This window comes from Amblyomma americanum, chromosome 1 (genome assembly GCF_052857255.1).
Source record: "Amblyomma americanum isolate KBUSLIRL-KWMA chromosome 1, ASM5285725v1, whole genome shotgun sequence".
In the NCBI taxonomy this organism is placed as follows: domain Eukaryota; kingdom Metazoa; phylum Arthropoda; class Arachnida; order Ixodida; family Ixodidae; genus Amblyomma; species Amblyomma americanum.
In genome coordinates, this window is record NC_135497.1 from 15,638,245 (window position 1) to 15,663,775 (window position 25,531).

Sequence of the window (25,531 nt, forward strand, 5' to 3'; positions counted from 1 at the left end):
GCGGTGTTGTAGGCGAAGACGACGTAAGGCAGGATGACATCCCAGCTTTTATGTTCGGCATCGACATACATAGCGAGCATATCGGCGATGGTTTTGTTCAGGCGCTCGGTCAGTCCGTTGGTCTGCGGATGGTATGCAGTTGTCCTCCGGAGGCTGGTTTGGCTGTAGCGCAGGATGGCTTGCGTGAGTTCCGCCGTAAATGCTGTTCCTCTGTCCGTGATGAGCACATCGGGGGCGCCGTGTCGAAGAAGAATGCACTCCACGAAAAATTTGGCCACTTCTGCTGCTGTTCAGTTCGGTAGGGCTTTCGCCTCGGCGTAGCGGGTCAGGTAGTCGGTCGCTATGATGATCCACTTATTTCCAGATGTTGACGTTGGAAAAGGGCCAAGCAAGTCCATGCCAATCTGCTGAAAGGGTCTTGCGGGAGGTTCAATGGGGTTCAGAAATCCTGCTGGGCGTGTGGGAGGAGTCTTTCGTCGCTGACAATCTCGGCATGTTTTCACATAGTGTGCGACATCGGCAGAGAGTCGGGGCCAGTAATACTTGTCTTGAATGCGGCGGAGGGTGCGAGTAAACCCGAGATGTCCAGCTGTCGGCTGGTCGTGTGAAGCCTGTAGAACTTCTTCGCGGAGACAAGTAGGTACAACAAGCAGGTAGGCTGTTTTGTTCGCTGTAAAGTTCTTCTTCACAAGGACCTCATTCTGCACACAGAAAGAAGACAGTCCTCGCTTGAATGAAGCGGGGGGTGAAGAAACCTTGCCTTCCAGGTACTCGATGAGGCCTTTTAGGTTGGGGTCCGAGCGTTGCTGCTGAGCAAAAGAGCTTGCGCTGATGGGTCCCAGGAAGGCGTCCTCATCGTCGTCCAGCGGCGGTGCATCTACAGGGGCTCGTGAGAGGCAATCGGCGTCAGTGTGCTTGCGTCCGGACTTGTAAACGACGGTGACGTCAAACTCCTGGAGACGCAGACTCCATCGAGCGAGTCGGCCAGAGGGATCCTTCAAATTGGCAAGCCAGCAGAGCGCGTGGTGGTCGCTGACCACCTTGAACGGCCGTCCGTAGAGGTAGGGGCGGAATTTCGACGTAGCCCAGATGATGGCAAGGCACTCCTTCTCAGTGGTCGAATAGTTAGCCTCGGCCTTGGAAAGGGAACGGCTAGCGTATGCGATGACCTTCTCCAGCCCGTCACTTTTTTGAACGAGAACGGCGCCTAGTCCCACGCTGCTTGCGTCGGTATGAACTTCAGTATCGGCGTTTTCATCAAAATGCGCAAGGATCGGTGGGGACTGTAAACGACGCTGAAGTTCCTTGAAGGCTTCTGCTTGCAGCGGTTCCCATTTAAACGGCACGTCTGCCTTCGTCAGTTGGGTCAGGGGCTCGGCGATGCGCGAAAAGTTTTTCACAAATCGTCGGTAATATGCGCATAGTCCGAGAAATCTGCGCACTGCTTTCTTATCGGCCGGCGGTTGAAACTGTTCAATAGCAGCTGTTTTCTGCGGGTCTGGGCGTACTCCTTCCTTGCTAACGATGTGGCCTAGAAACAGCAGCTCTTCGTAGGCAAAGTGGCATTTCTCTGCTTTCAAGGTTAGGCTAGACGACTTGATTGCGTCTAGTACTGTTCGAAGTCTTTTGAGGTGCTCTTCAAAGTTCGAGGCGAAGACAACGACGTCATCTAAATATACCAGACAAATCTGCCACTTCAGGCCTGCCAGCACTGTATCCATTACTCGCTGAAACGTCGCTGGTGCGGAACAGAGACCAAATGGCATCACCTTGAACTCAAACAGCCCATCCGGAGTTATGAATGCTGTCTTCTCGCGATCTCTTTCGTCGACCTCAATTTGCCAGTAGCCGCTCTTGAGGTCCATCGATGAGAAATATTTGGCGTTGCAGAGGCGGTCCAGTGTGTCGTCGATGCGGGGGAGGGGGTAGACGTCCTTCTTTGTTATGTTGTTCAAGCGGCGGTAATCCACGCAGAATCGAAGTGCGCCGTCTTTCTTTCTCACTAGAGCAACCGGTGCCGCCCATGGGCTGTTTGAAGGCTGGATGACGTCGTCGCGAAGCATTTCTTCGACTTGGTCCCGGATGGCTTGTCGTTCTCGCGGAGACACACGGTAGGGGCTTTGACGAAGAGGTCGGACGTGTTGATCCGTTGTAATGCGATGCCTGGCAATTGGCGTCTGTCGCACCTTCGGCGATGTCGAAAAGCACTCACTGTAGTTTTGAAGCAGATTGCGGATCTGGTCTTGTCTGTTCCGGTGCAGGGCTGGGTTGATGTCGAAAGTGGGCGAGTTCTCTTGGTCAGGCGGATCTTCTGCGGAGGGGTCGGAGAGGGCGAAGGAATCTCGTACGTCAGATATTTCGTCGTAGAAAGCAATCGTCGTTCCTCTGTTAATATGCCGGTATTCTTCGCTGAAGTTAGTCAGCAGTACTTCGGCCTGGCCATTCCGGAAATGTGCGATGCCTCTTGCGATGCTGATTCCTCGGTCTAGTAGCAACTGCATGTTCCCCTCGATGATGGCTTCAGTGTTTATGGCTTTCGTGGCGCCTACGGTCACGATAACGCTTGAACGGGGTGGGACGCTCACTTCTTCCTCCAGGACACTTAGGGCAACGTGATTTTCCCGAGTTTTCATCGAAGCGATGGCTTCGTCCGTCGAAAGCGTGATCAGCTTGGATCGCAGGTCGATGATCGCCTGATGCTCATTAAGGAAATCCATACCCAAGATCACTTCGCGGGAGCATTGCGGTAGCACAACAAAGGTCGCAGGATAGGTATGTCCTTTGACAGTCACTCGCGCTGTGCATCGTCCTGATGGCGTAATGAGGTGGCCCCCAGCGGTGCGAATTTGTGGGCCGTCCCAAGCCGTTGTGACTTTTCTGAGCTGCGCAGCGAATGTTCCATTCATCACCGAGTAATCGGCTCCTGTGTCGACTAGAGCGGTAACTTTCCGGCCGTCGATAGTCACTTCTAGGTCGGAGGTCCTGGCTCTTGCATTGCATGTCGCTCTCGGCGTCGGGTCACGGCTTCGTCGCGTATGCGAGTCACGGGTTGGGCGTGTGGTCGAAGCTCCTCTGGGTAGCGGCGTCGATTTCAAGGTAGCTTGCGTCGTGGTCGAGGTTCTCATTGTGTGCGGCGTCGGTGCAGCGAGTGTCGGTTCTTCATGCGGCGTCGCGGGTGCAGCGTCTTCATGGGGCGTGGTCGGTGGAGGATCTTCGGCGTTTCGCTCTTGAGCAACCTCACCTCCAGAGGTTGCTGCCTTCAGTTTCCCCTACGGGGGCTGGGAGACCTTCCTCGTACCGCGGCTGCGTATCTGCGGCGTGGCGACGCAAAGCGCGAGGTTGACGGCGATGGGGAGCGCGAAAAGCGGTTCGGCGTGTACTCTTCTCGACGCAGGTACTCGTCGATTTCCTGCGGATGTTGCCCGAAGCGTGGTCGTGGGGCTTTAATGAAAAATCCTCGAAGACCGATAAGTCGGTACGGGCAGTGACGAAGAATATGGCCGGCCTCACCGCAATGGAAGCACAACGGCTGTTGTCGGAAGTCCTCCAGGCGTCGCATTTCCTGGGGCTTGAGCGTCGGTCATAGGCTGGGCGGGCGGGGGCTGGGAGGCGGCGTTGTGGAACAAGTGGCTCATCTCGGAGAGGACGTGGGGTTTGTCGTTGGGGCTGGACAGTCCTTACTGCAGCGGCGTAGGTCATGGCCTGGGGTTCTGTGGCGGTCGGGGTGCCAAGTGCCTGTTGCACTTCTTCCCGTACCACGTCCATCAGAGTCGCTGCTTGTGGCTGTGGGGAGGATGGCAGTAATCGGCTTAGCTCCTCTCGGACGATTTCGCGGATAACTTCCCGCAAGCTGTCGCTGGTGGTGGCCGGCGTGTCCGAACGGATTGCACAGGCAGAGGAAGGACGATTGTACTGCCGAGCTCGGACGTCGAGGGTCTTCTCAATCGTGCAGGCTTCTTGCATGAATTCCTCGACTGTTTTTGGCGGCTGGCGGACGAGGCTTGCAAAGAGTTCTTTTACGCCGCACATTAAAAACTGAACTTTCTTTTCCTCGGTCACCCCGGGGTCGGCGCGGCGAAATAGGCGCTTCATCTCCTCGACGTAACCGTGGACGGGCTCATTCGGAAGCTGGATCCTGGACTCGAGGTGTCCGGCTCTTTCTTTCCTCACGACACTGGTGAATACCTTCAATAGTTCTCTTGAATAGCTCCCATGTCGTAAGGGACGACTCGTAGTTTTCGTACCACGTGCGTGCGGAGATATCCAATGAGAAGAACACGTGTCCATTTTTTGCCGCATCATCCCACTTGTTGAATGACTCCACGCGCTCAAATTGATCCAACCATTCTTCTGGGTCTTCGCCTAGGGATCCATTGAAAGTTGGCGGCACCCGCGGCTGCTGCAGTATGATCGGTGTCGACATCTTCGGCGAGGTTGCAGTGCTGGTAGCAGCGTCTTTTCGCTGTCTGGTGCGGTCCGGCAGTTTCCCGAACTCAGGCTCCTCTCCCTGGAGACGTCGGCTGGCTCGCTGAGCTGCTGGCTCGTCCTCGGGTGCGAAGCGCTCAGGGCTGGCTTCACGACTTGAAGGGGGCGTCCGGAACATGGAAGGCTACCCCGCACCTCCACCAGATGTCACGTAGTGGTGACGGCAGTCGTAGCAGCGATGAAGGCGGACGAAAGGGTCTTCTAAAAGAACTGTTTATTGGGGCTGACATGCACCCAAAATGGACTGAATCACTCGGCGGCGGCGAAGCGACGAGCGTGCTCGGCGGTCGTCGAACAGAATGCCCGCCGCTGTCGGCCGTGCTCAATTTAAAGCTGATAGCGAACATTCGAGATAAAGGGCGCAAAGTTACTTGAACATTCCGGAACAACGTAGAATCAGTTTTGCCTGGCTGCGATCAATCGAGATAAATCTTGTCGCGTCTTGCGTCGCAAACAAAGCGATAAGGTGGTGTCGCGGCAGGTTTGAAAAACGAACAAACACTGCAAATATTGGCGGCAATATGTTCATTGGGGTTGCGACACACCGCACTAAACAAGAAATCAACCATTCGGTACAAGGCAAATTTAGTAAATTAAAATTCTAATTTTTGCAAATAATGCGGTGTTAGTTCTACAGCATCAATAACAAATGGTCCTGTAAAATGTGCTGCGTCTTCACGCAAACTGTACCTAACGATGTTAAGTGTTATTTAATCATTTTTGTTTATGCCCTGTCGCGGCATAGTTGGGCTGATCATGACATCATGCATCTCTTTGCAGGTTCGTCATATCGTGAGGTCATCGTGCAAGACCCGTGCAATTTGTTTGAATGCAGCGCAGCAGTCCTCTTGTAAGAGTAGTGCAACGATTAGTTCCGATATGACTCGTCAGTTCACTCGAGAATAGCTACCTGAGGCACTTTACGGATGTCTTAGCCGTGCTACAGCAGCTTACCGACCTGAATCTTCAGTGCGGCAGCAAACTTGAAAATAAATGGCTTTCCCACAGCTCCTGCAACCATGCTCTTGGGCCCTCCTTTCTTTTGCTCCCCAGGATAGCTGGTGGTGTGCAAGCCATCGACAGGTTCAAGAAGCATGATTCTCGTAACTCGATGCAGTAAACCTGTAATTTTTCTGAATTGTTTGGCAGCCTCATTCATGAATATTTGCCACGTAGAATAGTACATCCACAGTGCCAGTCATTGGCCCGTTGGTTGCTTATGTTGCATGTGCCGATTTTCGAAGCTGGATACTAATGTTTGCAATCTGTATAGGCCACTTTCCGAAGGCTGGGTACGAATATTCGAAAGCTGGAAAGCCAGTGTTCGAAAGCTGGAAAGTCACTACGAGGCCTTTACTGGCCCATGTCGCGGAACGAACGCCGGGCCTGCATTGGCCATTCGATCGGCCGAATATTGGCCCAAAACTGGGCTGACAGGCGGGCCAATGTGTCAGAATGGTAGCGCTCTGCCTAAATGCCAATGTAGGACCGCCGTTCACACACATTTTTGCCAACAATCGCCCGGCGTTCATTCATTGCTGTTGTGCTGCCTCGGGAGTATGAATTATCGAGATCTCACAAAACTTTCACGAATGATGAGTATTAAGGAGTATTTCACCGAAGGAAAAACGAAAAACTCGATTCCTAATTTACGTACATCTAACACGTGGCCAACATGGGTTCCCAAAACCGAATCAGCCAGTCTCAATTTTATCCCTTTCAGAGCCCACCGGACTCGGAATGGAGTCCCGAACTAGACTTTGATATTGAATCAGTCTCCAAATAATTATAGAAAAAAACAGAGTAAGCTCGAAAGCGAAGAAACCTTTCTGCGACAGAAAATGGTTTCATGGTTTTGTGGGGCTTAACGTCCCAAAGTGACTAATAGCCCTGTCACACGGACGCTTGTAAGGCCTTGGGAATTAAGGTCATTTGCCTACACGGCAAATCGTCTACACGGCAAAGCGTCGAGACCTTTTCGAAAAAGGTGCGTAGCCGCAAAGGCGGCCGTCAGCGGCTTTAAAGTTGCTTAAAGGAGCAACCCAGACGTCAGCGCCAGCTAGCGAGCTCAAAGTATAAAAAAAATTGACGCAATATTAGTTTTGAAAACGTAAAAAATATATAATTCATCCTGTTTAATGGTTAATTTTGCGTTACAGTGCACTTAACTGTAGAAGAGGCTATGACTTAACACATGCACACTGTTAAGAAAGGATTTGAACGCTCTTCAGCAGCCGCATCGACATATACATGCTTGCGCTTCTCGCTTTGCTGTTTTTTCTTCGTTTGCTTTTTCTTGTGTGTGCATTTTTCGTTTGCTTGTATTCTCTATTTGCCCGCTCGCATATAGTTGAACTTCTTTATACATTTATAGTGATTTGTTTTAAACCGTATTTAATTTTAATTTTGTACACAGTTTTAATGGAGGCCGGAAGTATTCAGGCCTCTCAGGCAACTGCCGAGTTGGGCGCGCAGAAGTGCAAACGAGAGGACCGCGCGCCCACTGGCCGGAGCGCCAAACCTGGGCTCTTATCCGTCTCTGGGAAGACCACCTCTCAGAACTGCGCGGCGAGAGCCGGAACGGGCCCGTTTACAAGGCTATTGCTAATTCACTGGCCGAACAAGGCATCGCAAAGACAAAGGAGCAGGTGCACTCCGAAATATACAACTTGGCAACATAATATCGGTAAGTAGTGAACATAGCCAAGTGCTACTTTTATATATACCGCGGCATTATATTAGATCGCTAAGTGTCGCGAAATTTTGTGGTATGATAACCGCGCGGCAACTTTCAAAACCTGCGACAGGTAAAGCATAGTTTTGACTTACATTATGTGAGAGGGGCTGCTGCATTGGGTTGGGGGCAGCTTCTGACTTTTCGCACAACGTGCAGTGTGCCAAAATGCGTACTTGCTGCAGTAGCCTTGTTTATTCAATAGCAGCAGCTAAAATGGGCATTTGTATGAGATACTCTTTTGACTACCCAAGTTCTGGGAACGTAGTGCTCATGGGACTTTGTTTGCAGGAGGTGGTCACGAAAGCACACTGGCCAAGGTGCAATACCCTGGATGTTCTACTGGGAGCTGCACAGATTTTTGGGAAGCCTGCAAAGGAAATGACCACTCTCTGGTGGAAGAGAGTAGTTGCCAACCTGTCAGCACAGTCGAAGAGGTAATTTTCTTGGAAGAATATGAATCTCCATCTGCAAGGATGACTTCTCAACCTTTGACATCTGAACAAATATAAATTCCAGGCTAATACAGAGTAGAAAACTGATAGTGGGAAAATTCGGTGCCCTTTATTCAAGCCAGAAATCCAGCTAGATTTTCAGACTGCTTAACTGGGATGAAATTGCATTGGTTGGAGTCTGAAGCCGCACTGCACAACAATCCACTGTTCATAAGTTGCTCATCAAAGGCTTTGTATCGTTTATTTTGGATGACAACGCCTTTACATATGTTATGACATGAAGGTGTACCAAACATATGAATGCAAGATTGGTAAATCACGCTAAGTGCCAAGTAAAACATATCCGCAGGGGATCACAGCTCTGTTTGTTACTGAGGTGTAACAGACAGGCGAACAGAGGCTTATTTCAGTTGTAACACTCTTGTGACGGCAGACAAAAATATGACACATTTACATACATTATGGCATGAAGGTGTATCAAACATATGTATGCAAAATTGGTAAATCATGCGAAGTGCCAAGTTAAAACATATCAGCAGGTGATCACAGCTCGGTTTTGTACTGAGGTGTTACGGACAGACTGACAGAAGCTCATTTCAGTTGTAACACTCGTGTGAGGGCAGACAAAAAGATGGTTTACCACTGTAAACATAAATATGCTTTCATGCACAACACTTATCAGAGCACTAAAAAAAACACAGCTTGTGGGTTACTTGTTCAAATTCTTTGCGAGCAAGTGCTTTACCTTCTGTTCATGCTTAATCATTGTTTCAAACCCTCTTCGTACAGATTATCTCCGCCTTTGAGACTGGCGATATGCATGAAAGCTGATTTGAGCTTGAACCAACGGCTGAGGCAGCTGGCACATCTGCTGCTGCAGAAGACCCTGCACCAGAGCCTCCACTACACTTGCGGGGCACAGCAAACACTGCCACAGTTGTGGCTAGTACCAGCCGCCAGCAGCGGAAGCGACCACTCTCAGCAGCTCAAGAAAGCCAGCAATGTCTGCTAGAGGAGCAGCGTCTCCTGCGGCAGGATCTGAAGGAGTACAGAAAAAAAGAGTTTCAGCTCCGTGAGAGACAAGTGAAGGCGGAAGACCTCGTTCAGGTGCTGAAGGACTTCCTGAACAAATAAAATGTAGAAATCTCACCTTTCATTCATGTACATGCTACTATTGGGCCACAGGCCACAGGCGTGAAAGGCACAAGGCAATGTTGCAATACACTACTGACAGCTGTGCAAGTTTAACAACAAAGCGACAAAAAGTACCTCAAAAGAGGCAAGGGCGAAAGAACAAGGCAAAATTGATGTGCACTGTGTTGCACTAGCAATAACTAATCGTGAAAGTACTGATACTGTATTCAATGACATTTGTTCACACAAGACGCATATCGACACATGTATCCATATCAGTGCTTGTGTGTCTTGCACGAGCTTAACCATGTCCAGATCATGCCACGTCAGATATCGCCCTGAAGGAGTGCTTCTCACACCAATTGAAATCAGGTGGGAAACTCCGCTGAAGTCAGTTAATTAACCTGACTGTTCAGACATCTAGGTTAAGTAGTTGATGTAACTGGGGTAACCCATTCTTCTGATTTTGTTTGTGCAAGAAAACCACTCCTTCACGAAGGTTTGCAGTGGAAGGTAGCAAGACACATAATTAGACCTGCTGTGGTCTCACACTGGCATCAAATGGTACCAAGGATTAAGTATGCTGCTTAGAGGTGCAAAACATGGGCAGCACTCTTCGTCATGCTCAGTTCCCTTCTACTGCAGCTGCTGAAAGTAATGCACAAGAGCTGCCCGAACACTATCCCCACTATCAACTTCTAACTGTGTAGTATGAGCAGGTTGCTCAAAAGCTCTGTCATGCATACAAACCTCACCCAACCATTGCTGCTGTAGCCGGGCACTAAAATGTTTACATATGTTGTAGAGAGTACAGCAGGCTCTAATAATCACAGGCACATGCCTGATCTCGCACTCCATCCTTTTTATCGCATATCGAAAGCGGGCTTTCATTCTCCCAAAGGCATTTTCAACAATCCTTCGGGTTTTGGACAGATGATAATTGAAGAGTCCTTTTTCCTCCTGTAAAGGGCCATTATGCAGGGAAGGGTTTCATGAGATTCCCCGTCAGGGCGAACGCCTGGTCGCAAAGGATAATCGGGGGCACAGCAGTGTCATTAATCACTGTGACGGGCGTCTTAAATAGCGGCCCTTGAACTGTTTCAGCCAGGTCCGATTTAGTGTACACATGGGAGTCGTGGCACCGTCCTGGGCTGCCTGCAGAAACGTACCGAAACCGGTATTTATGGTCCACAATGGCCAGAAGGATGACACTGTACCTGCACAAAAGAAAAGAACATTTTGTATGCACAAGATTACACGATGAAAATATTTAGCGTGTGTTCAAGAACAGTAGATCAGAAGAAGTCTAATGCTGTAGCGGGTCGTCTACTTCTAAGGTGAAAACAGAAGCGCTTCAGGACATCGAACGCGAGTAATGTTCACATCCTAGTGGCTGTACAACACGTATGAGAGCAGTGACAGCTCCATGCCCTGCCTGCCCCTGCTCAATGTGAGCATCTAATATAACTAGCACACGTGTTCACCTTAGATGTGGACAACAGTATACATGGCTGTGCGTGGATGAAGCCGAACGTGTATAAATATGACTACTGAAAACAGAATTATAAGTAGAGCTTACAGGCTGTAAAGGTGATTGTAGATTGCAAATGATTTCTTTAAATCCATGGAAATTAAATACACTTTGAAAGAATGCTGCAGCATTGTAAGTAGCCATGAAGGCCAAGTCACATATATTGTAAAAGCTACCTTCTTTCACAGTACTGTTATGCCAACTACGTAATGCACTAAGGTTAAACCAAGGGAAAACCAAGAAAAAAACACTTGCAAGCCTTTGTAGTTCCTATACTTCACTGCATTCAAGTGGGGTGGAGACACCGGGAAATGGCAGCCATCCAAGGCCCCCACTGCTTGCGGGAATCCTGTCATAGCGTAAAACTCATAAATATGTTCATCCATTTCGTTTGGTGCCATCATTAGGATCCACTCCGGTTCGATCACATCCACCACAGTCTCGACAAACTCCCTATATATAGTGCTCACAGTTGACCGCCCAGCACCAAAGACTATAGCTACAACCCGGTCTTCGGCAGCTGAGCAGAGCTTGAAAAGTCAGATGCCGACACTCCTTTTTGTACACTGATGGCCTCCAGCATATTTGTATGTTCATGCTACATTGCAGGGCGGCACCGGTTCACAAGGTACCGAAAAGGAGCCGGGCCAACGCGGAACGCCTGTCGAAAATGCTGGTCTCCGAGGTTTGGCAAAGCATCCTCAAACCATCGCTCAAACCCACCTACTGCGGTGCACAGTTCGCGGAAGGAACGCGACGGCTTTGAAATGGGTAAGGTTTGCGAGAAGTTGTTCTTCGAGTGCGTCACCGTGCGCCTTAGCCGCATCCGCCGCCGCACGTAATGATGCCACAGCGGCAATCTTCATGACAATTTCGCACTTCGTTCTAACGTCTTGCGATTCGTCCCTCATGATTACGGCAGCACGCTAACCAGGCACAAGCTAATTTCTTCGAAATACGCACAAGGAGATAAGCAACAAAGTACGCTTCTCACACAAAACGACGAGCCGATCTGAAAAGTGCGGCTACCGTGGTCGAACCAAGAACGATGAAAAAAGAAGAAACTTTTGTTTCAAAATATCTGTTTCTCACCGTCAGAACGCTCGTTTATTATCGTGATAGCTTCTTGTTCCCACATAAACGAAAGCACTCTTGTCCACTTATCACTTCAGCTGAAGTGCTATCGTCTGCTTTAATTTCGTAGATGCTACTATAGCGCCGCTTCACACACAGCGGTGGCATTTGGCATTCACGTAGGCCGCGTTCTAGCTCCTTTGGATTTGCCCTGTAGCAGCGCCGCTGCTCCTTTTCGGTTTTCCTCCTTTAGTGCAACAAGACAACTTTACGGCAAAGGCCATGAAGAAGTCCCGTGTGACAGGGGTATTTGACTATAAGGAACACCGTGGTGCTCCAGAAATTTCGACCACCTGGGGGGTTCTTTAACCTCCACTAACATCGCACAGGACACGGGTTTCTAGAATTTCGCTTCCACCGAAATTCGAACGCCGCGGCCGGGGTCTATTTAAACCAGTCTAGTCTAAACCAGTTAGCTTCTAGTAGTACCGATATAGTCATTAAGCTAGCAGACGAAGGTGGTAGAATAGCCGTCCTGTCAGTCAAAAAATACAAAAAAAGAGTCAGGAGGCAACTCAACAGCCATAGAAATTACAAAAAATTAGATTCTGATCCCACTTTATGGCTGTGCAAAGTAATTCTGAGCAAACTGGCAGAGCTATTATCCAGGGAACTAAGAACGCAATCAGACTACAACTCTTAAATTCGTCAAACAAGCAAGCAGGACGTTTTTACTTCCGCAGATTTTTTACAGCAAATATCCCGGGCAGGCCTAACGTTCCTAACAGTAATTGGACTACGGAGAACATACGTTGTATGTCAGTATTTCTGAACCACTACCTTGCAGACATTCTAACCTCTTTCCTTCCTTTGCCCAGGATACACCGGAATTCGTTCGAATGGTTTGGTTTTGTTCATGGGGGTTTAACGTCCCAAAGCGACTCAGGCTATGAGGGACGCCGTAGTTATGGGCTCCGGAAATTGCGACCACCTGGGGTTAGAATCGCTTCATGACGCAGCCATTATCCCAGAGAATAGCATACCGGTTACACATGATGTGGCCGACTTGTAAACAAATATTGCCATAAATGAAGGGATCGATGCATTCTCTAACGCTATAACTGAAAACGCACACCTGCATGAAAATAAAGTGTATCTCTCATTACTTCAGCTGGTAGTCACGCTCAACTATTTTGGGTTCGAATCTTTTTGCTTTTAAGTATCTGGAACAAGTATGGGCACTCCCTTCAGAACTACGGGCAAAAAAAAAAAATTCATGGGTTTACCGGAATCTAAACTTATAAATTCATTTCTAGAAAAACCTCTCATATACCTGCCTTACGTAGACGACATTTTCATGATATAGGAACACGGGTGAGTCCCTAGACGCTTTCGTCTCGCACCTTAATTCATTCCACTCCAGGATTAAATTTACCTTCCACTACTCTACGACGGAAGTCAATTTTCTTGACACTACTGTCTGTTTACAAAATCTCCAGCTTAAAACCACACTCTGCAGGAAGCCTACTGAGTGACAGTAATATTCAGACTTCACTAGTCATCATCCAAGACACTGTAGCAGGGCATCTTTGTTGTGCAGGCAACGCGCCTTAGAAGAATGTGTATTGACGAAACGACTGTTTGAATCACCTGCACTCACTAAAGCACACCTTGATTAATAGCGTCACGTAGTGGTGACGGCAGCCCTGGCAGTGAGGAAGGCAGCGAAGGAAGGCTTCCAAAAGAAACTATTGGGCTGACCTGTGCCCACCATGAACTGAATCACTCGGCGGCAGCGGCGACAGCGGCGACAGCAACAAGCGTGCTCGGCGGTCGTCGACCAGAATGCCCCCGCTCTCGGCCATGTCCAATTTAAAACTGATAGCGAACTTTCGAGATACGGCTTGGAAAGTTACCACAAGTCTAGAACAAAGTAGAATCGACACCACCTCTACGCGATCAGTCGACATAATTCTGGTCGCGTCTTGCGTCAAAACCAAAGCGATAAAGCCGCGTCCCGGCAGCTTTGAAGAATGAACAAATAAACAGTACAAAGATTCGCGGAAATTTAAAGCATCCCAAGCACTCCTCTGAAACGCTTTCAATTGAGCAACCAGCCTAAAACGAGAGAATCTACTTCATAGACGACCAAAAGGTAACAGTGAAATGCCCCCTGCACTTACAAAGGAATACTCCACCGCACGTACATCCCAACATAAATAAATTCTACAGAAATACCATCGTATTTTCACTAGCAACGACACTCTCACAAAAATATTTTCTGGCGCACTAAGGGTGACATACCGACCAAACGCAAAGCTGAGAGATATCATAGTGAGCACTAGCCTCGATGAGAAAGTTCCCGCCGACAATAAGCTCATGCTGTAAGCCTAGATGCCAGATATGCAATCATTTACAAAGCGACACTACTGTTAGAAGTACGGCAAGCAACTTCATTTTCGATATAAAGACTAGTTTTAACTGCATGACGTCTAATGTTATCTACGTATGTTTCAATGTTGCGACTCTCAAAAGCAATTTATCGAAGAAAACAGACAGTCAATGAGCGCGAGACTGAATGCCCACCTTACAGAGACAGGAAAGAATGTCCATAAATCAGTGTCGGAACATTTTAATCAACGTTAATTAAACTTCCATTAATTTAAACTTTTCATTCTTCGGTCAGGCTTCAAATTTACAAGGGATAGAAAATATAGAGAGGCGTTCCTCATCCACAAATTTAAAATCTTACAACCAGCAGGGATCAATATCTGCAAACGAAACTTAAAATCTTTCCGGTACATTCCAGCACTGACGTAATTCTTTGAAAAGGTCATAAAAAATACACCGGCTTTTCCAGTGCTGCATACCGCCTGTTTATCCATTCATTCACCTTACTCCCCTCACTCCCTTCCTCTTCTCCTACCGCCTTTTCCTTTCTTTTACTATCGCTTATTCTTGCCTAAGCTTGTACCTTCAGCTCTGCATCACCTGCTGTCATCACTCAGGAACAATTTGTTTTTGCACTCGCTGCCCCTCTTGTTTCGCTCTTTCTCTCCACACCGGAATTTCGCTCGGCCGTACTGCTCAATTGTGTTCTAGTGAGCCCAACCAGTCATACATGAGCAGGCACAGCCCTTCAAGCCCACGTTTGCTATCTCACTACACTATCCATCCCCCGGATTGCTTTGTACTGAGCTGGCGTATTTTGTTTCGTACGCTTGCTGGTAATCCTCTTCAGATGCCGTTATGTCTGGACAAGATTCACACTCCCCATTCTGATACCCTTCCCATTTCATGCCCTCACCGGGCATTCCTCCTCGGAGTGAAGGTCCTATTTGATCACCATCACCTGCCTGATTACACCCACTGCAGGACAAATGCCTCCCCCATACCTGTCCAATTAACCCTATCTTCTGCCAGCTACGGCCACCTTATCACCGCAAGCTTATCTCATCTGCCCACCTAATTTTCTGCCGCCTCCTGCTACACTTGCCTTCTCTTCGAATCCATTCTGTTATCCGTAAAGAACATCGGTTATCTTGCACTCGCATTACATGCCCTTCCCAAGCCCATTTCTTCATGTTTCTACTAGGATGTCATTAGCCCGAACTTGCTGTCTGGCCTAGACGGCCCTCTTCTGTTCCTTAATGTCGCACCTAGCATTTTCCTTTCGATAGGTCGCAGCGTTGTCCTCCATTTAAGACGAACCCTTTTCGTTAGCCTCTATGTTTCTGCACCATAAGTGGGTACCTGTAACACACAGGCTCTATTTAAACCCCTCCAATGATGAACGCTTTGCCAAAACGAAAACAAGTCCTCTTGTCGAAACGTTGGCAATCACCCTGAGGCTTTTTCCTCTCTTGTTCACTTCGTACGTGCCAAGATACCATCAGCCTTTCCTCTCACTACGATAGTTCTAAAAGAGAACTATATGAACAACGCAGAACTTTATACAGACTGCTCAAATAGCCAAAATTATGTCGGAAAGTGCTGTTGTACAAGGTAACTGGGAACAAATAGTAAGGTTACCCAACTCCACGTCTATATTTACCGCCGAGGTGTTTGCTGTTTGTGTAGCTGTAGACAAAATAATGAATCATAATATCAAAAACAGTATAACCTATAGATTGCATGAACTTACTCACAGGATTTCATTTCAGAAATGCAGCTGAACCCTTAGACGGAAGCATTATTCACAAGGCAGAGAAAGCAAAAACACAAGGACACAGTATAAGGTTCTGCTGGGTCCCGAGCCATGTCGGGATAGATGGAAACTAAAGAGCCGACTTATGTCCTGCACAGGCTCGGAAGAAGGAAGAAAACAGACGTCCCCTACAAAAACTGCATCAAATTAGTACATTGTATAAACTGAGAGATAAATGGAAGGCTAAATGAAATAATGATGTACATAATAAGCAATACCTGATAACACCTGATAATAAGCTACACCTTGCTTGTTCTCGGGCCCCTCTGCTGTTGGCTGTACGTCAGAGCAACGCCGTCCGCTTCCTCTGCCCTTCAGATCGACCAAGCCCTCTATTTGTCCTCGAGTGAAAAGGATGTTCCCTCCTTCCAATTTATTATTGGTGGGATGTGGCTCAGCATCGGCATACTCTTAAGAACACAGCTGCTGATTTCTTCCGCCGCCCGCGACACACTTTCATCTCCGCGATCACCAACGGGGCCCTTGTCAGCTCGGCGCACGCGATCGCTGGATTTTTTTTTACACTCCGGCTTCATACTCCGGCAATGCAGTTCTCCGATGTCCAGCAACTGCTATCTCAACCTGGCTTGTCAACCGCAGCTACAGCCGACCTGCGCCCGGTGCTACTGCACCCGCTTGACCCATTTTCAGTTGTAGAGTTTCACCCTCGACATCTCCTGAAAACACACCCTTTTGCCACTACCATGCTGAATCCACACTGAGCATTCTATCACGATCCTGGCTACACGTCGCGGCGTTCCCTCGCGGTAGCCTCTCAAATCGATGCCGTTGGCTTAGTAGAACCTCCTAGTCGGCTGTATATGTTGAGTGAGCCCACTCAACAGCATGGAGTCCTGAGCCGCCGTTAATCGGCTTCGAGGCAACCGATGGGCGCTAGAGGGGCAATCGTATCCTGGACAAAAGAGCCTACGTCACCTTTGCAGGTAGCTACACCCCGGTGAAGGGGGCAACGTCCTGTCTCCAGAATTCTCCGCATTGCATACTTCGACTGCTGCCAAGCTCACTGTTTTGAGAAAAATTAACCATGAGACGCTTTTAGCTGCCAAGCACAGGCGAATATCTCCTCCTCCCCCCCCCCCCCCCTTCTCCCGGAACCAAAACCGGGGCACAAACTTTCCGATACATTGCGTTGTACAGGAGAAAAAACTTTCCTATCCCAGCGCCGACCCCATCAGGACTCCAACGCTCCAACCAACGCCAGAGCAGCTCGGCTTCTCGGGAGCGGCTTTCATCACTTGATCGCACCCCCGCTGCTCCCGCGCATCGTTGCTATTGCGACGGTGGCGCGGCCCTCGTCTGCTTTCCGCGGCGCCACGGCCCTAAAGCCGTTCGCGGTGCTAGCCAGGAGTGTGGAGGCATCAGATTCCACGGCGGCGCCAACGAATATGCGCGTAGGTGGTGAGCGTTGACAGACCGCAGGGATGGCTTTGCAAACACAAGAGCAGTGAGGAAGGTCTACGCAGCGTCCTCCTCACTTCCAGCGCCTTGGCGCTAGCATTTAGTTTATTTTCATTTGCATTTATTTGCGAAGAATGCGATGGAATCTGTTTGCTGCGAGAACCCGTATCCACGCATTTGGAGGGCGTCGTCATTCTGTGTACAGGTCAAAGGCAGGGCAAGACAATTAAGAAAGCAGAGGGAGCGAAGCTTTCTTGTAATTTTTTGGCACTGTTAGGAATAGAAAGCTAGCACCGGCCACCAAAATCACCTTTCCCACCCCGAACCTGTATTTTGTTCTGCATTGCCACATTCTTGGCCAGCGTTCAAACGAAAGCATCCGAAACAGGTCTGTCAAGTTGGCAAATCAATTTCGACTAAGATTTGAGTTTGGGCTAGCTGGTTCATACTTGAAACATTAGATCAGCGCAAAAGAACGCCACAGACCACAGCAGACACATAGAAACACTGGACGGGCGCTGACTACTAACTGCTTATTGTGAAGCCACCCCGCGCATTATAAAGCGATAATAAACCACGTGACAGACAGGGAGCCAATGAAGCACGAATAAAAAAAGGGGGGAGCAAAGGAGAAGTATACGGTTCTTTCGTCAACACGGCCAAAGGGGGATGTCCAAAACAAAAGTGACGGCAGGTGATCACGCAAGAAGCGCTAATAGCATAGAAGCAAAAGCTGAATCACAAGATAAAAACAGATAAAGCTTATACAATACTAGGGAGGCCAACAAGAAACGCGGCCAAACAGTAAAAAAACAACTACAAAAAACACCTTGATTAGAACTAAGGCAGGCGAGTGTGCCCCAAGCAGTAAACAAACACCGAAGCAAAAGCCGTGTCACATTTTAAAAACAGATAAAATCTTATACATTTTTGTGGCCAACACATAACGAGGCTGAACACTAAAAAGCGCATTCAGGAGGCAATTTAAAAGAGCGTTAAAAATCGATAAATGCATCACAGCTAAGGCAGAGTCAAACAGATAAATGCTTTAATGTGGCCATGAACATGAACCTTAAGAAAGAATCTCAGTGCATTGGCGTAATCATGCGCAACATAGAGGCAATAGAAGGTTTTGGGCACGATCAAGAAAACACATTTCTTTTTCGTGCAATGAAACTGATGGTGTGCTGTCACACGAGTCACCTGCCTTCGGAGTGTGATATGCCTCAATCACTTCCATTTCAATTTTGTTCTTCGCCGTCGCCAGAAACCTCATACTCACTAATAAAGGCTTACACGTGTGGCTAGCCTGGTTGCAGTGGTCTGAAAGATGTCATACGGATCTGTTTTTTTTTACTTGGAGGAAATGCAGGCGTAAATACAAGGCGAAAATTTGGTTCGTAGGAATATTGACCACACTTCCAGTTGTACATGTTAACTTACACAGCCACGACTGTACTGCCACACACTTTTTCCACCGCATGCAACAATAAATTTCTCAGATACTTACTTTGTGACCGCTGTGTGAGTTGCTCGGGGCGACGATGAAACCTCTCGCCTCGGCGCACCCGGGGTTCCATGCAAGTTGCTGCTGACTGAAGAGCGTTGGGACCACGGCTGGGACTTAGGTAGCGTGGTCGGGCCGGAGAAGGCACGAGGAGGATCGGAGACGTGGTTACGAAGGGAAAGGCAAGGAAAACTTTATACAGACTATTTCAATAATGTACAAGTACGAGCAACTGAGAATGCCTTTCAGTAAGCAGACGGGAGTATCTCAGCAACGGGGTGTCTCCTAGAAAACGGGTGTCTCTCGCTACCAAACCAGCAGCCCGTTAAGTACCCTTCGTATTCCCCGGATCCCTGATTGGAGAATACAGTACGGAGAACGATGTCCAGGCAAACAAGCAGACGCAGACACTGGTGGTACCGCCCACGAAGGGTGGCGGTGCTGACGCTACCACAGTTCGTCGAAGAAAACGCAAAAAGACATTCCCCGAACACTGTCACTCTGATGTCACCACAGGTGCCAGGAGGGCGCCCACGTGAAACGGGAATGCCAAGCCGCTTCCCAGCAGGGGGATGAACGACCCTGTACTTCCCCGCCTGTTGTTCGAAATGCGGGAACTCAGTCGAAGTCGCAGCCGTCCGTCAATTATCTTCCCCTGTGTTACCGACGAAAGCATCACTCACTCAGGCAACCCAACGGCCGACTCATCCACCTGACGCCGTCACTGTGGCCGCTGCTTCCGCGACTGCTTCCGCGAACGTCAGTCCATGCAGCAGCGTTTCATCAGAAGACTTATTCACCTTCTCATTGGTTTTCTAGAAATGTTGGCCGAGGGAGTCGGCGTATTTATCGATTTAGGCTGGAAGGCACGCCAGACATAACAAGAGGGAGTGGCCTTATGTGCATGCACGTCAGTGGCACCAATGAAGAGTTCAATACTGCTTACCCGTATACACGACGATGATAATCCTGTCTTTTGTACACATGCAAGTTCACGTGAAGATACAGCGAACGAACGAGGGTCCGTGGGTGTCGAGAAAACTGATGCGGCACATACACACCGCCATGTCGGCGCGGCGAAGCGGCATCTGTCAAGATTTGTTTGCTGCGCAGGCAATGAGTGGCCAGTCGTTGCTTCCGCACGAATTGCTGTCTTGAGTGTGACGTTCAGTGCCACATGTTGTTGCTCAGGTCCACGATGTCCCGTCTCTTGAATCACGGCAAGTGCGCGTAAAAGAGCGGGCGGTAAATTGGCGGCTGCGGGGAGGCCAACGCGTCACACGCCGCCATGTTGACCCGGCAGAGCTAAGCTGGCCTGGCCTTTCGCGGACTGGCGGCGCAGGCGAAGGAACACCAAGCGTTCCGCGAACACGCTGGCGGCTTCAGGGGAGAGTCTGTGCAGCCCACTGCTGCTCAATGCGGCAGAGTTCCGGTGTCGTGCATCATGACAAACGTGCATGAAGCAGCAACACCACGGGCGAAAAGCGGTCAAGCAGCGACGAGGGAGCCGGCGTCGTCATCTCCAAACGCGGCGAACCGGCAGCTGCCACTATAGGCAGCGGCCAGACACTAAGGTATGTTCAAAGGGCCTAAAGGAGAAATCAAGCCGCCGTAATCCTGTTTGGAAAAGTAGTAAAATCATGTGTATGCTTTATTTTACTCCTTGATTTCGTGACGGCAGTAAAAAATGGGATTCCCTCATTTTCACCGCTAACTGCCGGGCGGACTAGTTTACAATAAAGAGTTAAAAAGCGTACGGCAGCCGTTTATACTCCTATACGGGCTAATTTATGCTTACAGTGAGAAAGACATTTGTTGGATTTACAGAACCAAGGAAATATGTAGACAGGTCACGCACGATCTCGTGAGGCGTTTGTGGACCTTGAACGGGACCTCGCCTCTATCAGCATAATTTTCCGAGCTGAGCAAGGTCCATGCATGCCAGTTATTCCTGCTGCATGTCTCTTGACATCATGTGCTTGCGTAGTCGAGTCAGCTGCTAAAGCGCACGATAAATAAGGATACGCGTCGCGCCCTGCGAACGACTTTGAGGAACCAGGTGACAGTGAACCAATGATACTACCGCGATGAAAAGAAATGCTAAACAGAGCGCTTGGCTCGCGACGCAATAGACGCACCCTCTAACCGCTGGCCCGAGAGTGCTCGCCTCGCCGAGCATGGATGCAGTGTTGGCGCGCACTGGGCTTCCGGTCTCTGCAGCAACGTCGGCAACGAGTGGGCCGACGATCTTGTCACCCACCGCGCCGCACATCAACTTCCTCCTAGCGACGTTCCGCTCACCCTGGAGGACATCCGTGCAGGGGATCCACGATCATCTCCGTCACACGGACGCATGCATCGTGCAGGGAGAACGCATCTTCGTTGTCTCCAGCGTTGCGTCTCCAGCTATGCTCCAGCGCGAGATGATTGCGCGTGGGCTGCGTATCGCCCGCGAAAAGACGGGCGTCATAGGATTTTCCTCAGCGATGCGTTCATTTGAGTGCGGTGCAGTCGAGGCATTGGAGCTCCTTCGCTGTGCCGTTTTTGCAAATCTGCGTCGCGAGATGCTCGCGGAGTACAGGCGCTGGGCATCATCCCGGACAGTTTCTGGGCGCCCCTGTGGATGTGCGGCAATGTGCGCACGCGTGAGCCTGTTCGCCTCTGTGCATTCATCAAACAGGGGGGTTTGCCATCCGACTTGCTCGCCGTCAGGTAGCGAGCGCGTGTCGGGGGCGGAGAGAAGGTTTATTAATAGGCTAGAGTTAAAACAAAGGAAAAACAAGAAACCCAAAAAGATACAATTCAAAACAATTCAAAAAGTAAAAGAAAAAGAAAACAAACAAACAAACGAAAAAACACCGTACACAGCTTATTACAGAAACACAGTCATGCGTACAAAAATATTTCAGGGAGGTTTCTTAAATAACAAGTGAGCACGTCGATGTTACATTGAGTAAGGTCATTTAGTAACTTCGGCAACGTGTAGCTTAACATTTGGTTACCATAATTAGTTCGCGGATGAGGCACACACCAAGTCTCCGGAGCTGGAGTAGTGTAGGGGGCAACGCGTTTTGTGAGATTAGCGAGAGAGCAAAGATTTCCTATTCTATTCTTTGTGTCTTTACGGTAGGATAAAAACAGGCGGTGATTCAATAAGGCGGGAGATGTGAGGGTTCTAAGATCACGGAAAAGGGGAGCAGAATGAAAGTAGTGAGGCTTATTGCATATGACGCGGAGAAATTTCTGTAATTTTTTTCTGTATATGTAATACAGTGCATTTCTATATTATGTAAGTATGGGCAGTGGTCGCTCGCGCGCGGTTATACTTCGAGCAATGCCTGGAGCTACCGCGCATGAGTGTCGCGAATCGTTTAGCTCTTGTATTTTGTAAATACTGGTCATGTAGGTCACCCTATTCCTGTCCACTGCCCTTGCAATCCTCTACCTGTAACTTTCATTCATGCTGAGGCCTTTTAATTTTTATTATTTTTGAAGCCTGACCATAAATTTGTCCCTTTCATTTGAGCAGGCCGCAGATCCGGTGCTTAAAGCAAATGCCACGTCCTGCAACATTCTTTCCTTCGTTTTAGTAATTTGCTCTCCATAAACCGCTACTACTAGCCCGCCGTGCTAGAGGCGAGCAGCGGCGCAGTTTTGCCCTTCGCAAGGAAATGAAAACGAAACCAAGTGAGTACAGAACAACTACGCGCGCCGAGGCACCAAAAAGAGGAGAGTACTCGGCGTAGACCTTCGCCACTGCTGTCGCAAAGCCATCCATGCGATCCGGCAACGCTCACCACCGACGTGCATATTCAGGTAACGCCGCCGTGGAAGCAGACGAATCCACTCTCTCAGCCTTCTCCCCTGACGTTGCTAAAGTAGAATGCTGAAGAACTTGAGCATGCAGAGCACGCTAGCACCGTGGCCAGCACCACCAACGGCCTTGGGGCCGCAGCGGCCGCGGCGTCGTGAGAAGTTGCGCGCCTCCGTCGCTATAGCAACGCAGCGCATGCGCGGAGAGCAGTGGGGGTGAGATGAAGTGATAAAAGCCTCTCTCCCGCTTCTCGGCGCAATAGACCACGTATTAGACCACTCTGTCATCGCCGCAGGCTCTTGCGCTTGTGGAAGTTTTGGGGGAGAGCCTTCCGCCCGACACTACCACGCCGTGGTTGCATCGTGTTCGCTCACTAACAACGGAGGGGTTCGTGCTCGATTGGAACAAAGGGAGGGAGGACAAGGCGAGAATACTCACATGCAATTTATTACAAAAGCAAATAATACACAGAGCGGGCCAGCTAGCTACAAAACATAGTTCCTGGGAAGTAAAAGGCTACGTATGAAGGCCTTCCAGCGCGAGTTAGGCGGTATCGGAGGAGTACATTTGCATACGCCGAGAATGGTGGCCGGGTCTTCCCGTGGGCGTCGCATTCATGGGACGAAGTCATCCCCGGCCATTTGTTTGCTTGTTTTCTGCGCTCGCTCTGCTGCTCTGAAGCACACAAGTCGCCACGGACGTTCCGTGCGCCTGCCGCGGGAGGCTACGATGCGCCGCGAGTGTGCGGTGCCAACCGCTCGTGACGCTCGGAACCCGAAAAAGACCTTCCCGTAGAGCCAATGGGTCTGTTTTTTTCGAAGGCGACGGTGGCAGTGCCTGGGAGAAGCTGTAAAAGAACGGAGTGCTCAAAACTCCCTAAGCCAGCCTTAGATGAGCTCGAACAAGCCAATTCAAAAATCCATTATGGCAGCGCGCGTTGAGGAGGCTGGTTGCGGTCGGCTGCTCGCGCGTTCGTGGTGCTGGCAGCCGCTAGCTCGTTTCAAGCTTCGTCCATACTGGCGACTCACCGCTCCCGCGCTGCTTTCCAGCATGATTTTCTGAGTGCTTACGGAATGTGCTTATTCCCTCTTGTATTCCGATACGCTCTCCAGGTAGCATGGCGCATGCTGGCGAGCGGCCCGACTTCTTAGAGCAGCTTCTGAGGACGCCCGCTCGTGAAGCAAAGCGTAAATAATTCTGGGCAAACGCCAGTTAAAGAAATAACACAGCATACTGAAAACGGATGTACAAAAATGGTGATTCCAGGCGTCAGTGGCATGGCAATATCAGGGACAGTCACCCTAAAGAATTAAAAAATGCCAGCGTGCTACAAACAGGGAAGGTACTATCAAGGTATATGTATGGTATGGATAAGCAAATTCTACATGAATATATGCAAATACACAATAACTCTGCATAGATTCAGATAAATAACAATCAAGTAAATAGTTCACATGTATTGAAATATCTCGAACTATAGAGAGACAGAAACCCATACAGAGAAAGCGAACGAAGTTTTAGCCTTTGACTCGTGAACAAGAAACCACAGCGCAGAAGCAGATCAAGGACAACATAATATGCTGCAGTGCTGTATCTAAGTGTACAGACGCCAAGAAAAGTTTATCGTCTGTCTGTTTCGGCTAACCTTGGGCATGTTTACCTCTTGACAGATGAGCTGCAGTCTTGCATGCGTGCTTTGCGCATTGCTCGTCTGCGATGCCCCATTTCGTTTACTTCATGGAATCGCGGCGCTGGCAGACAAGGACACAGAGAGAACACACGCACACTCTGTGTCCTTGTCTGCCAGCGCTGCGATTCCATGATGTTCGACAACTACCAACTAGCCCAGAAATATACCTTGCATTCGTTTACTTAATTGTTTTTGTAGATACCAAGAGGAGGACGATGTAATCAAGGCAGGTCGAGAGTTGGATAGAGAGACGACTTTTTGAAAATTCACAAAAAATTGTGGCCATGGCTGGCGAACAGTAATCAGATGTCATTAATTAAAATTGCAGTACTGACACACCGTGGGTTCACCCCAAATATACATGCGGAGAAATAGCTCATAAAAGAAGTAATAAAGACGATGCACAAAGCGTTTATAAAAGGCCACTAATGCTTCTCTCTGTGGCATTACATTGCAAGCGGTTCGTGTACTGTACAGTTTCCGCACACGTTAAGGAACCCCACATAGTTAAGTATAATCTGTCGGCCACTACTACTGCGTCCCTCATAGCCCATGTGTTGCTTCGGGACGCGAAACCCCAAATATTACACATCCAGAAGAAAAAACACAGCAACTATAAATACCACTGTAGCAATTTTTGAGCGTGCTTCTATAGGAGCTATTCACATGACGTCAGAGGCAAGATGCGCTGCCGTGGTTCGCGGTCGCCGTCATAAGCGTGGTCGTGTGTTTTCGGTGCCGCAAAAGGAACGTCACGGCGGTGCTTGGCTGTGCGTGTTGTCATTTTTTTCGAAGAACACAGCGCACAGAAGTGTTCACAAGACTTGCTGTCAGTGCGCAATGCTCAGAATGCGGTTAACTGCATACGCACGAGCTCTGGAAGAGCCAGGAAAGTCGCAGTATGAAGATAATGTGCGCCTGTGCGGCAGTGTTGACCCTCTTGATTTGAGCAAAGCAGAACTGAAGGGCGACGTCAGTCTTTTGCCACGTGCAGATTTCACGGACATTAAGGATTATCTCGTTCATGAAACGAGCTTCATAACCATTGCGCAGCTGAAATCATACAAGCCTTTGGAAGCGCACAACTATCTCACCAGCGTTGGGTGCAGGAACCGCGCCTCAAAGTTCTCGCTGACAGCCGAGTGGTCATCACTGGCAGGGTAAGCTCATTTATTTTCTTGCATTGCCCTCACGTGTTTCTTCATTGCTTAAAGTGTCGTGCACTGCAGTGATCGCATGGAGTCGAGCAGTGGCGTTTTTAAACCATCGCGTTACCAGAGCGATTTAATGACATGCGTCGAGTCTTCGGCAGCGGCGCAAATGGGCCGACTGACTGTTCGATCAAAAAACGTGCAATCTCTACGCGTTTCTTCATTGATTTAACCGCTGCGTTCGGCGGCGATCGCGCAGTGTCAAGCTTTTTGTGCAGTTTTCAAATTTTCGCTTTACACCGACGACTTTCGACAGATCATCTCACATCG

At 49.2% G+C, this 25,531-nt stretch overlaps 1 protein-coding gene, 1 long non-coding RNA gene and 1 pseudogene across 3 annotated transcripts in view; 2 read left to right on the top strand and 1 right to left on the bottom strand.

The window, feature by feature from the left end:
* The window catches only part of LOC144130824 (uncharacterized), a 248,841-nt gene extending 243,415 nt beyond the window's left edge, over positions 1-5,426 (top strand). Inside the window, exon 3 of the long non-coding RNA XR_013314263.1 lies at positions 5,266-5,426. This is a non-coding gene — a long non-coding RNA (uncharacterized LOC144130824). The remainder of the gene's footprint in view (positions 1-5,265) is intronic.
* Positions 5,427-9,444: 4,018 nt separating this feature from the next.
* Positions 9,445-20,882, bottom strand: LOC144117370 (uncharacterized; annotated as a pseudogene).
* The window catches only part of LOC144130798 (neuropeptide F receptor-like), a 239,160-nt gene continuing 224,606 nt past the window's right edge, over positions 10,978-25,531 (top strand). The window contains exon 1 of one of the 2 annotated variants that reach the window (XM_077664430.1): positions 10,978-11,110. The gene's annotated coding sequence lies outside the window, so the exon portion shown is untranslated. The remainder of the gene's footprint in view (positions 11,111-25,531) is intronic. The other variant, XM_077664431.1, reaches the window with a different exon arrangement.